Genomic DNA, 14,367 nt, shown 5'->3' with positions numbered 1-14,367 from the left:
AATCGGTGACCACACGTGGGTTATTGCAATAATAAAAGAAAGTTATCAATACTTCCATATCAATTTGTTTTTGGACAGTATATTTTTTAAACAAAAAGTTAAAACTAAAACTTTAAAAATATAAGTATAAACTATAATAGAAAGTGTTTTTTATCGACGTTGTATAACATATATAGTTTTACAATATTGTTTTAGATTTTTGTAATAATTAATGTTTTTGCAACATAACTAAAAATAGACGTCTGAGAAATTGCCTTAGAATTAACAAAACTAACAAAGGCTACTTTTTCTTTTAATATAAGTTATTTGTACAAAATATGTACAAGTTAATAGTGTAAGATTCCAGGAAACTTTATTTTGATGTAAAATATTTTATCCATTATTATTTTTATTAAATTTTATACATTTGTGTAACCGATAAAAATGTTTTACATCGAAATAAAAAGTTTCTAGGAATTTTATACTATTAACTTGTACATATTTTGCACAACTGATTCATGTTAAATAGTTAAAGTAAGAAAAGGAAAAAGTAGCTTACTATGTTAGTTTTAAGACAATTTTTCGGACGTCTATTTTTAGTTATGTTGCAAAAATATTAATTATTACAAAAATCTAAAATTATTATAAAAATATATATGTTATACAGCGTCAATAAAAAACACTTTTTAGTTTATTTTTGATTATGTTGCAAAAACATTAATTATTATAAAAAATATAAAACAGCATTATAAAAATATAATAACATATTAGCTCCGTAACATCTAACAATATGAAAACGAAGCGTAGACTTAATTATTCTATTTATTTGGTTTTGTTATTTTTTATCTTTTTACACCATACCACGATATAATTATTACATATGACTGATATGACAATTTAGGGAGTTGCTTGTTAGTGTTTTATAAAATTACTAAATTCTTAAATTGTAAAATATTTCATATTGATATTGTGACTTGAAAATATGAATGCGCTTTATCAAATAGCTGGACGTTTAAAAAAAAGATGGATTTTGTAGTCTGACTATGACACAAATAGATTTTAAATAATTGTAATATTTAAGTTATTAAAAAAAAGCTTTAAATATTTAAGACACTATTAATGACACTATTAATACAATCATTAACGCAATTATTAAAAGATTTTAAACTTTATGATTTTTAAAATTCGCTCAGGTACAAATTTAATTAGGTACAATTTAATCTTTTAAACTATTTTTGTAAAATTATCATATATAATTAAGTTACATTCTTTTCATTTTGTAGATTTAATTCTTTTTTCATTTAGTACAGTGGTATAATTCACAGGCTCCGCCTGTCATGTACAGCCTTAGGGTTATTTTATATTTATAAAAGAGTGGCTTTCTTTTTTGTTTTTTAACGAATTTTATGAAGTGGGAAACAGAATGTAAATTGCCATGGCTACACAGCGTAAGAAATTTTTACGTTTGAATTAAAACTAAAATTTTTATTTGCATTTTAAATATTAAAAAATGTTTCTCTTAAAACTTTTTATGATCATTCAAATTTAACATTTAAAGTTTTATCAATATTTTATTAATAAAATTTGCATTAATATTTTAATTGAAAAAAAAGATTGTTATTAAAAAAAATTAGATTTTCATTTAAAAAATAAGATAAGAAGAAAATAATTTTTTACAGTCTATACTAGAACCTGACAACATACGTTTCGTCGTTCAGAGTGACTGTGACAGTGGTGAAGAATGTCGTACTTGACTTCCTTTTTAGTGATTATTAATTGTCCACACTATAAAAATTCGTAAACGTGACATACGACGGACTAGAGGTAGAATTTATTCATTCAATTTTAAAGTATGGGGAACTCAACCATATCACAATAAGAATGTAGTTTTCGGAGTAATGGAGAAGATTGGCATATTCCAACAAATATACATCGTTCTACAACCTTATGTGCACTGGGGAGTTATCTCTAACGACCAAGTAACGAACTAATTGTACCATATTTATATTATACACTGAAGATGGTCGAAAACAATGCGCCGAAACGTTTGTAACTAAGATTTGTACACAATAATATACTTTAAACCACTAACATCCAGCTTTGGCTCTTGTTACACTTATACAGTGTTCTTTATTATTTTATAATAAGAGCCATTTACAATAAGATAGCTTTAATATTTAAAATAATTTTTTATTAATTTAATCTTTGTTTTAATTTGAAGAAAACAATAAAAGTAACAAACGTTACTTTTTAAGAAAACGTAACAAATTACTTTTAAAACATAATATATAATACAAAATGGTAACATAAAATACAAGATAGTTTTAATTAATGTAGTTATACATATAACTGTGTTAAAATTGAAAATTTCATTATGCCATGATAGATCTCAATATAATTAATATTTTATTTCTTTAAATGTATTAGTCTGCTCTTCTATTATTAATAATTATAAATAATTGTGTGTCTGTGACGTGCAAGATTTAATGATTATTCGTATTTAATGGGAATTTAACAAAACCTCGTTTAAAATTCAAGTATTTCTATCTTGTTTATCTCTTGAATGTTGCAGCAACGACGATAAATCGATGTTGGCACTCCAGGCGCACGCATGATATGACGATACATCATAGTTCGCCACTCAAAGGATTAATGCATTTAAATTACGTCCTAGTATGCGCAGATATACTGCTGCATATCGATACGAGCATTAAAAGTGGAATCTGGTTGCTTGCGTGTGCCTGTCATATTATACTGTATGAATTTGATGTAACATCATTCGTAAACAAAACGTGATGGCATACTTACTACTCAATCACTTGTAATAAAATTTATAAAGATATTTATTTTTAAATAAGCATTTATTAATAAAAGAGTAATGAATAAAATGAGCCGATTTTAATCTAAAAAGTATAACATAAGTTACATATATGTAATAATCTTATGTTTTTTTAAATTTTTGCTGAGTATGATAGTAGCACTTTGATCTATTTAAACCTATGGAAACTGGTCAAATTTTGCAATAAAGAGGTTATTACAGTAAAATTAATTTTAATCATAAATCGTTAGCAACAAATTACCTTACCACAACTAAGAAAGGTAATACCGTTCATTATAATTATTAAAATCAATTTACCATTTTTCTTCTTATGTTAATAATTGCTTTAAATAATTTTAATAATTAAACAAAACACACAAATATAAATGTCTTTAAATTTTATATAGAATGTACGGAAATATAGAAAAAACAAGAAAAAATTGATATATCAAATATTCTCGGAACTATTTTTCCGTACAATTTTCGCGATGACAAATGGACAAGTCACCTTCTTGCTCGTGTCTAAAAATATTGCGCAGCTGGTTATAAGGCGTTGCTTCTTAAAAAAATAGTGTCTATAAATTGACACAAAAGACCAGTTGCGCGACGTGATAACATCCACAGTAAAAATTGAGGAAAAGGATAAAATGTAGTTGGTCCTTAGAGAATTCTGAGAGAATGTGTTTAAATGCGCAATGCATCGTGTGCCGTAAGAGTTTTAAAATTGATTAAAACTCAACTTTTAAAGTTATTATTTTCTGGAAAATTCATCCAAGATCTTCCGAAATTGAGATAAATTTATCTATTCTATAAACTTATCTTTAATAGAAACAATATCTATAAGAAAGATTCGGCGAGAGTTGCGCATCGAGTCCTTAAAGCGGGCGCGGCGGCCCTACAGTCAATCTAACAAAGCAACACGATTGCATCCATTCGGATACACGCCCTGGTAGCGATGTCTGCGATCCAATTATCGGCCTGTAAGTTTCAATCAGTTCTAGTAGAAAGTATTCACGTCCGACAGTTTCGATCAGAATCTCGATCTGAGGAAAACTTTTGAACAGAAATTTCCGATTCGATCGTAACTTGGATATTCGCAAGAGCTCTATCTATAATCACGTCTATCTTTCGCAGAAAATTGAACATAGTCAAATAAATGCACAATGGTTTTCTCTATCCTTCTTTTCTTTCTATGTGTATGTGTGAAAGAAAGATTTTTAAAAAGGAATATTCTAAAAAATTTGTTAAAAATTGTTGATTTATCGTCGCGTTTAATTTTATTGAAAGAAGTATAAAGATCCATGTAGAGAAAGTTGAAAGAAGATAACACAGGTAACCTTTGATCATGATGTCTTTTCAATCAGTAATACATAAAAGAAAATATAATATCAATTGAAAGATTGATTAACATATTTATTTTAATTTCAATCATAAAAGTATATCTTTATATTCTTTGAGCAGTAATAAAAAGAAAAAATCTTCAAAAGTGGCATTTTGTCTAACTGTTGAGTCTGATATCATTTTTGAAGACTATTCTACGTTTATAAAGTTCTCTAATATCCTGTTCTATTAATCCGCTTTAATTCAGTTTCAATTCTATTTAGTTTTTCTTAAATTAAATAACATATTTAAATTAAATAACAAATAATATATCATCTGTAAAAATAAACTGTTATACACAATATTATACTATTTTTTTCAACAATGATAAAAGAAAACAATTATTCTATACCAAATAAATGATCTCATCCTTTCGGCAGAGAGTTACGAAATATTTAAAAAACAATTTTTTTAGTAACGGTAATAGAAAATAAAGTATTTATTTTTACAAAAACAATTTCTATCCTTTATAGGTAAAACATATAAATCATTGTATAAAGTGGCAGTTTGTTTCGGTACAATTAGAAAAAATAACGTAAGAATTTTCTAGATTAAACACGTACCATTGATATTTATTTAGGAGATTGTAAAATTTATTTGGTATTACAATTCAATATTATCCATTGTATTATTTATCAAATAAAACATACAAATAATATGAATTCTAAATGTTACGTAAAATAAGATCAGTATTTAGATCAGTAAATAAGGGCAGTTTTTCATCAATTTATCTTGATAAATTTAAAATTTTTAATAATAAGGATGGCTACTGTCATGTCGTATGACAACACACAACTAAATAAATCGAGTGAATAATTAGAATAATTTATGCATGAACATAGAAATAATACAAATGAGGCATCTTATCCAATATGGTACCTTCCTCCAATTTACCCTATAATATGGAAAGAGCTTCGTTTGCCTACAATCCCGATTGCCTACAGCTTTGTTTGCACACAAATTTAGCAGAGCTGCTCGATTGCCTACATTCCCGATTGCCTAAAATCTTGATTGCCTATAGCTTCGTTTGCACACACGAAAATAATTAAGATACAAGAGTAGGCACACTTTGTTTGCACACATGACATTATTTCACATATGCACATTGCACACGTGATATTAATACGTTCATACACATTGCACACATGAAATTAATACGCTCACACACATTGCACACATGACATTATTGTGCACACGCACATTGCAAACATGATATCATTGCACTCATACACTCTGAAGGCACGATTCCAATATTTTGGGCGCCTTGATTTGACGATTGTTTTTGATAGTATCTTTTATGTTCAACAAAAATTGTGTAGATCTTATTATAGAGGTAATTGGTTTAGTTTTCAAGATATATCATATTAAAAATAAAAATAAAAGTAGATTAAGTATAAAAAGAAAAGTAGGTAGATCTCGCTTTGCATGGAAAGTCGCAAACCCATGTGGTACAGTACAAGCGTGGATGTCGTTTTAATCAGATTACTGTTTTAGTTAATGTTAGGATAAATTTATAGAATTTGATTGGTGATGTCCGTTTTACACTGTACGCATCTGGGATTCACTCCCTTCCTCTTGTTTACAGAGTGTATGAGCGCAATGGTATCATGTGTGCTATGTGCGTGTGCGTAATATTGTCATGTGTGCAATGTGTATGTGTGCAACGTGTGTGTGCGCAATAATGTCACGCGCAATGTGTATGAACGTTTTATTATCATGTGTGCAATGTGTTTATATTGTTTTCTTTAGCTTATATATGTTTAATAATGTCATGTGTGCAATGTGTTTGTGCGCAATGTGTATGAACGTATTAATATTATGTGTGCAATGTGCATATATGAAATAATGTCATGTGTGCAATGTGTATGAGCAAAATAATATCATGTGTGCAATGTGTATAAATGTAATAATGTCATGTGCAATGTGCATATGGGCAATAATGTCATGTGTGCAATCCTACTCTTGTACCTTAATTATTTTCGTGTGTGCAAACGAAGCTGTAGGCAATCGAGATTGTAGGCAATCAGGAATGTAGGCAATTGAGCAGCTCTGCTAAATTTGTGTGCAAATGAAGTTGTAGTCAATCGGGATTGTAGGCAAACAAGACTCCTCCATAATATGTATAAAACATTTTTTATTTATGTATGTTAAAATCGTTTTTCAAATTTTTGTGTTGAATTATTGAACATTTTATAATATTAAAATACCATTATTTATATAAGTAAATAAACAAATAACATAAAAATAATGTAATATTAAATACGTAAATTCTAAAATAAATAAATAAAATGTGTTATCACACACACATACCTCAGCTGGGACATATTATAAATGTTAATTTTTAAAAAAAATGTTATTATTTGCTTACAAAGTGTTATATTTTTTGTATTATTTTTTACGTACTATAGTTACTTTATGATAAATTACAAAAATTTGAGACGTGCAATATGTGTTAAATTTAACACGAACTTTTTGCACAAATTATTTGATAATGATTTTAAAAAGTAGATAACGAGTTTTGTTCCCTGACCTCACGCATGTACGAGAATAAATATCTCGCATCGTGTTCACCTAGTCGATTATATTATTTCCTGGATGCTACAAGAGTTGATAGTGTCAGTAGGAAAACGCATTTTCCGCGAGAAATGGTAGAAACTACAAATCGTTAGGATATATAGAACTTGAGGTATTTGAGATGTCATTGCTCGTAAACGTGAACGGATGAAGTACTACAAAGACGACGTCTTCGTTTAGTGGAAATGACGTTCAAACCTCCGTTTCTTGAAACAATACGTGTAAAAGAGCTTTCGGCGATATGAACGAGAACTATTTTTGTAACATTTGTTCAATTTCACATGCATGTTTATCGATTGTACTTAAATCATAGGGCCACGGTACACGATTTATTTTATTTTATATTACTAGTTCCATCTAATTTACTTATTAAATATCAAATAGATTATTTTATTAACAAAGAATTTCAATAAATTTTGAATATGATATAAAAATAAAAATATGGACAAAATATAAATAAAAAAGGTAGATATTTTTTATAAGTGATTTTTCACATGTTAAGAAGATAAAATACTTCTTTGAAAAATATCTGTTACTTCGTTTTAAACTTAAAGAATATCATTAATATTATTAAAAAAAAAAATTTTAATAAAAATTGAATGTAAAAAATATATTTTATAATAATAAATATTTTAAATTTTGGTAGAAAATTTTTTGGTCATTATTATAAAATATTCTTAAAAATATTTAATTGTTTTTTTTTTTAATTGTTTTTTGTCTTTTATAGTTTTGACGATATTTGCTTTGGAAGAAAATAATTGATTTTTTAAAGGGTGTTTCATTTTTTTAATGTGTGAGAAAGCATTCATAGAAGAGTACATATGTCTCTTATTTTTATCTATATTTTATATAAAAAAACATTAAAATTTGGGAGAGACAACCTGATTGTAGGTACTTTCTTGTAGGTAGAAAATTTATTGCAGAGAAATTATTTTTCTAATTATATATTCTTTATCATAATTGTATACGATTAGTTGTAATTAAAAATTAAATTTCCATGTTTTGTAGATAGCGGTTATAAAAAGCGATTATAACATAAACCTTCCGCAACTTGCACAAACTACGTTAAAAGAATAAAATGACCTTTGGGTTGAAAAGTTATCATAAGTAGTTTAAGTATGAGTAGTTGAAAACTTTGTCCAATAACCAACCTTGAAGTAAATGGCAGCTGTATATCCATCATTAAAGACTCCATGCAATTTTTATCGTTTATAAAAGATGAAACTATTTTGAAGTGACTAAATATTCATTCACAAAATTACTGTTGAACAAGTTGTTAAAGCACATATCATGGGATTCTAAAGTACTGAACAATTTTATTGTAAGTAAAACAATTATTGTGAAAAGATTTGTGGTTCATCAATGATATACTGTTAACTTTTAAGAAGAGATTTCTAGGCTAATAAGAAAGTGCATAGTTTAATACATATTAAACTTTACGGCCTTTACGTTCCTTTATATATCTCAACTTTCTACGTTCTTCTTTATTGTTCATCTACGATTTACTTGCATCATAAATTATAAGTTCTAATTTAATGAAAATTACAGAATTTTATTGAAACAATAAATTATCTTAACATCAGTATTTAAATGACAGATAACTTTAAAATAATTTCAAAAATTTAGGTTTACTTTTGGTTCATTTCACTGGTGAATATATAATTATTGTGGTATTTTACAATTTAACCTACGTTTTTGATTATTTTTGCACTTGACAGACATGTAATTCATTTTAAATTGGTTCTTTTTTTTCTTGCGCATTATTCTTTTTTCTTACTTAATATTTCCAAACGTAAATTTTAACTTCCTATGAATTCATGTATTCATTCCAAAAACGACGAATGCTCCCGAGACTTACTTACATAATCAAACATTTCTATATTGCCACTTGTAGTTCTAGTACCACGTAACGAGCGAACACTTTTCTTATCTCCGTTATTTCATTCGACTCTATTTTGCTACATGACTAAAGGTATGAAGAAATGAAGAAATATATGTATCGCTTTATACTTTTTAATTAAAAGAATTTTTTATTGACAATTAAAAATAATCTGCACATATTATATTATAAATAACAATTTTTAAAAAAAAGATATTCAAGAAAACTATTTCAATTATAGCTGAAATAATTCTTTCATAAGATGATCTGTGTATTATTATTATACATATATTAAAAATTATAAACTAATGCACATATTAATTTTATATATAGATCTCATTTTCAAAAAATTTAAAATGTTAAGTTCTATTATTGTATTATTCTATTAGTATACTACTAATTGTAGAAATTCTTTTTTAACACTTTAAGGGCCGGTTGTTCCAACTTCTTGGTAAATTTACCTATCAGGTAAGCATGTGTCTATCTTCATTTTTTTTTCTTAAATAAATAAAGTCAAACATATATTTATCTGATACATAAATTTACAAAGAAGTTGAAACAACCAAGGGGTACATTTTTTTACAACGTATTTTTATGAACATTTTTGCATTTTACCGTTTTCAGGATCGCTGATTACGAATATAAAATAAAATTTTTTTAATTTAAAATAGCCGATCTAATATGGCAAACTAGTACAAAAATTTTTGTAACTTTTATTCGTCATATTAGGTTAGCTATTTTAAAGTTTAAAAATTTGCCTTTAGATTAATCGACGACTCCAAAAAACCCCATATATATAATTTTAGCAAAAATAAAATCAATATTTAAAAAATAGTAATTTTATATAAATTTTCTAAACATTATAATTTAATATTATATTTTATAAACATTTTTAGAATATGATTTAATATTATGATTTAACATCATGTTTTATAAATATTTTTAGAATATTATTTAATAACATTACTTTTCAAATATTAAAAAAATATTTTAAAAACATTTGTTAGAAACGTTTTTAAATATAATTAAATGTTATAATATTTAATAAATGTTTTTAAAATATTATATATTTTAGATAATATTGGCGTTCAAATATTTTTAAAGTTTCTTAAAGATATGAGTTAAATTGTTTTCATTGAACGTTATAATGTTATGTTTTATAAATATTATTATTTAATAACATATATTGTTATCCAAATATTTAAAAAAAAATTTGCATATACATAAATTAAAATGTTTTTTTATATGTTAGTGACACATTTATTAAAAATAAAAACAATGTTAATTAATAATCCTGGTTAAAAATGTGGATATACTTGTAATTTTTTTGCATCTTACAAAATGTTAAATATCTCGATAAAATAAACCATAAAGTTTTTTAAGACGTATTATAAAGAACAAAGATAGAATGTTAAATTGGTATTTTTATTTTGTTTATATAATATTTTGTTCTTAAATTACACAAAATTGAAGATTAATATTTTTTAATTTTTAACATGGTTTTTGAAAAAAATTAATACGATGATTTTTTTATAATAATATAGAATATTTTGTGTAAAATCTCGTCTTTTAAAAATGTTTTTTAACGTTATATTGTCTGACAATGGAGATGAATTTTTAACATTTAAAACGTTGTAACTTAAAAACTTTTGGTTTTCTGGCCTAATAATCATTAAAATTTTTGATCAGTGAGTTAAAATTTACATCATATTATAATGTCAGTAAATTTGATTGAAACTTCATAAGAATTGTGCGGGATCCTTTATTAAAAAACTTTTAAAGATTTTTTAATACTTAATTTTTTATATAATTTACGAAAAAATCACAAACGTTTCCAAACTTCTTTCGAGAATGTATAATACATAAATTTATTATATTATCTAATAATTTGTTAATAATTTGTGTACATAGAAACATTTATCAACAATATGCTTGATCTTAGTGAATCACATATATGATATTTTTTTTTAAACATGCTAATAATTTTAAAAATTTGTTGAAAGCATTATACATATACAATAATAAATAAAATAACAATTAACATTATAGCAATGTTTATATGATGTTATATTAATTTTGTTCTATTATTGATTTAATGTTAAAAGAAATATTATTATAATGTTAAAAAATATAAGTGCAATATTTACAATTGCATATGTTATTTTAACATTACCAAATCTATATTAAAGTATATTCATATTAATATTATATGCAACATTAAAAATTACATAATTGGAAACGTTACTATGTTAGTGAATATCATTATACTAACAATGGTGTTTTGCTTACTGGATTAGGTCTGACATTTTTAATTCTGTTTTTTATTCACTTTTACTGTTTATAAATATATTATTATAAAATATGTCATAAATATGTTATTACAAAACATGTTATAAAAAGTCATTTTTATAACACATGTTTTATAATTTAGGTAAAATATATTTTTATTTTTTTACTATAAAAAAAGTTTATTTGAATATTTTTGTATTTTATACTTAACTTTTTTTTAACAATGGGCGTATGAAAATTTGGAAAAAATTACATACTGTACTATAAAACAAACGTTGCCTCAACATTTGCTTAAATCCATAGCTTTTTATTATATTTTTAGTTTATGTGTGGTATTAATTATAATTCGAGAAAAATCGTTTTTTAACTTTACTTGCATATAATAAATAATAGCTAATAAATTAATAATTAATTAAATTATACATAAAATGACTTAGAATCTTACAATATAAATAATTCCATTAATACTCACAAATAAATATAACAGCAACGTTTAAAAAAGTAAGAGAGAAAAAGATGGGACGTATGTGCCCTACTGCTCCGGAAAGGATTATAAAAAGTTGTCGATTATTGTAGAAAATTAAAATAGAAAGTAGAGTTACTTAAAATGATTAATGTTTCCTTGTATTTCATAATTTAACCTATCATGATCGAAAATTACATTTAAATTATAGATTGCATTACAGCTCGATGCACAGATAATTAAATTATATAGATAATCGCAAGTGAGGTTTAATGACTTAAATTATAATATTTTATTCTTAAACTATTTTCTGTTTCGATAGTACATTTTGCTGATAGATCACATGTGAGTTGAGTACAACAACCAGATATGCATTGTGCGCGCAGGACTACCGCCTGAATAGAGTTTGGGAAGTACTGCTTTAGTTCGAGAGTAACTCCATACTGGCCAAGTGAACGCAGCGTGGAGTGTCATTGTTTTCGATCTCGAGACAAAAAGCACTCGATATACGGACAGCTTCCGGAGTAGTTTATAGTCTAGATAGAAGTGTCAACGTCTAGAGTTATATATTATACTATACTTTGCGAGATCACAAAAAATCATATCATGCAAAAGTAAAAATAGAAAAGACTCATGTAACTTTACACACACACACACACACACACACACACACACACACACACACACACACACACACACACACACACACACACACACACACACACACAAATCGTTTACATATCCGGAAACGCGATTTCCCGGTATGTCACAAAAAGTTAAGTATGTTAATAAAAAAAAATTGTAAAAATGTTTTGAAAGAAAAAAAAACGACATCTATTAAATTATTTTAAGATGCTGGCCTAACATCATCTTTTAGTATTGAGTACTGACGCAATACTAAATGTCTCAGTATTTTATCAATATTAATAAAGGATTGATAGAATGTTGATTGATGATAGCAATGAAATACAGTACTATGTATTATGTATTACAATACAGTACAAGATTACAGTCAAGTACTGGTTAAATACTAACAGTATCAAAAATCAATATCGATTCTTTATTCTAACGGTATCACATATTAATATTGATTCCTAATATTGTAATATAGTAATAAATGTACTATATATGTCATAAATCGGTACTATTCTAAATATTGTAATAATTTCGCGCGTAGATATATGTGTGTGTGCGTGTGTGGGAGGGGTATTAAGAGATACATTGAGCTTTGCATATACATATATATATATATATATGTGTGTGTGTGTGTGTGTGTGTGTGTGTGTGTGTGTGTGTGTGTGTGTGTGTGTGTGTGTGTGTGTGTGTATCACCACATAAAGTTTAGATAAATCGCCAAATAATCCTGGGGGTATTATTATATTTGTTACAAACATTGTATCAATCAACCGCAGAGATGCACTCCGCTCTCACGTGCAAAAAATCAAGCAAAACGCAGAAAGCTTAATGGATCGATCACCGCTCGTCACGAATGTATAACAGAACCGCGTGCGCGCGAGATGGCGAGGAGTTGCGAATTACTTTATCGGAAAAGATAAAAAGTCGGGACGTGAAAGATTAATTGGTGCACCGGCATGCGACACGCTTCTTCGTCAAGGTGTGTATTCATCTTTGAAAATTGTCGCGAGTCGACACGCTCGTCCCTGCGCGCGCGTATTTGCGATTCAAATGAGCGGTGGAACGTGTCGATAGAAGTCCTTAAGTGTATAAACGATGGCGGTAAGTTTGGTTGAGGCGATGCCCGTGTCGGCGATAAAGCCTCGGTCGACCGCAAATTACGGAAGACGGAGACGTTTCGCGTCGAGCATTGCGCTGCGCGCTGGTCGTGCTCGTTGATAATCGGGGGCGCCAATAAAGTAGCGGCTTCGCCAACAATTAATTATGAATATCAATGTAGCGGGCACATAAGTACTATTACTGTTGTTGAGCTGTCATTAAACTAGGATGGAATGGGCTAAGAACACCATGATGTGGAATACGCGCATGCAAATATCTGGCAGGGCTACGTGTCTTCGCTAGGACAAATCAACGGGAATATCGCGATCGATAAGACGTTTCTCCTTAAGAAAACTTTTCTATGCGTCAGCTCTTTTCCATCGGATTGATTGTGATACGCTGCTTTACTGATTGTTATTGGAACTACCTCTTTTCTTATATCATTTCAAGAGAATGTTGAAGACGGCTCTGTTTTATCTGATAAATAAACGCAGTAGTTTTTGTCAAATGCCAAATTTTATTAGATTAATGCTTTTATAGATTTGTAAATTCTTCTCTAGAATGAAAGTTATGCATCATTATCCATCTGAATTGCGAAAATGTCGAAAACGGGAAAAATTTTATAATTTACGGTGTTTTTACCATTTCTTAGCTAAGAATAGAGCCGTCATGTTATAACAATATTTACTTAATCTTAAAACATCTACCAATTTATATTAACAAAATTTGAAATTTTACTTTGGACACATAGATGACAAAAACAAATAATGGAGTTTTAAAAGTTAGATTTGGATGTCTAATTGAGACGAAATTGTTCTATAATTAAAGGCAATTAAAGTACATATATTAAATATCAATTTGTAAATTGAACTTTATATTGCATAAAAAAATTTTTTTATGTTGCTCAATATACTTATCGACTTTTTACGCGTATGTACACACAGAGAGAGATTTCTTTAGATTTATTATAATAAATAGTTTTGTTCGACTATTCGAAAGCATATTCTTTGGTTTTAATAAATTTTAAACAGATTTCTTTAGATTTAATCAAATTTATTAGTAACAAAGAAATATATGCTTTGGAATAGTCGAACAAAACGGTTTATTAAAAAAGAAATCTTTCTCTCTGTGTACGTGTGATTCATTAATGATGATTTAACAATAATATCAAAATATTTATAATTTTAGTCCATGTATTATTAATCATTATAAATAGTATTAGTTTTAATTTGATACTAATGCCCTTTCTGA

At 26.9% G+C, this 14,367-nt stretch overlaps 1 protein-coding gene across 1 annotated transcript in view; it reads left to right on the top strand.

The window, feature by feature from the left end:
• The window catches only part of LOC105832667, a gene marked incomplete at its 5' end in the record, with an annotated part of 371,331 nt that overhangs the window by 111,402 nt on the left and 245,562 nt on the right, over positions 1-14,367 (top strand).

The sequence above is a fragment of the Monomorium pharaonis genome, chromosome 4 (assembly GCF_013373865.1).
Source record: "Monomorium pharaonis isolate MP-MQ-018 chromosome 4, ASM1337386v2, whole genome shotgun sequence".
Lineage (NCBI taxonomy): Eukaryota > Metazoa > Arthropoda > Insecta > Hymenoptera > Formicidae > Monomorium > Monomorium pharaonis.
This window is presented reverse-complemented; position numbering and strand designations above follow the sequence as displayed.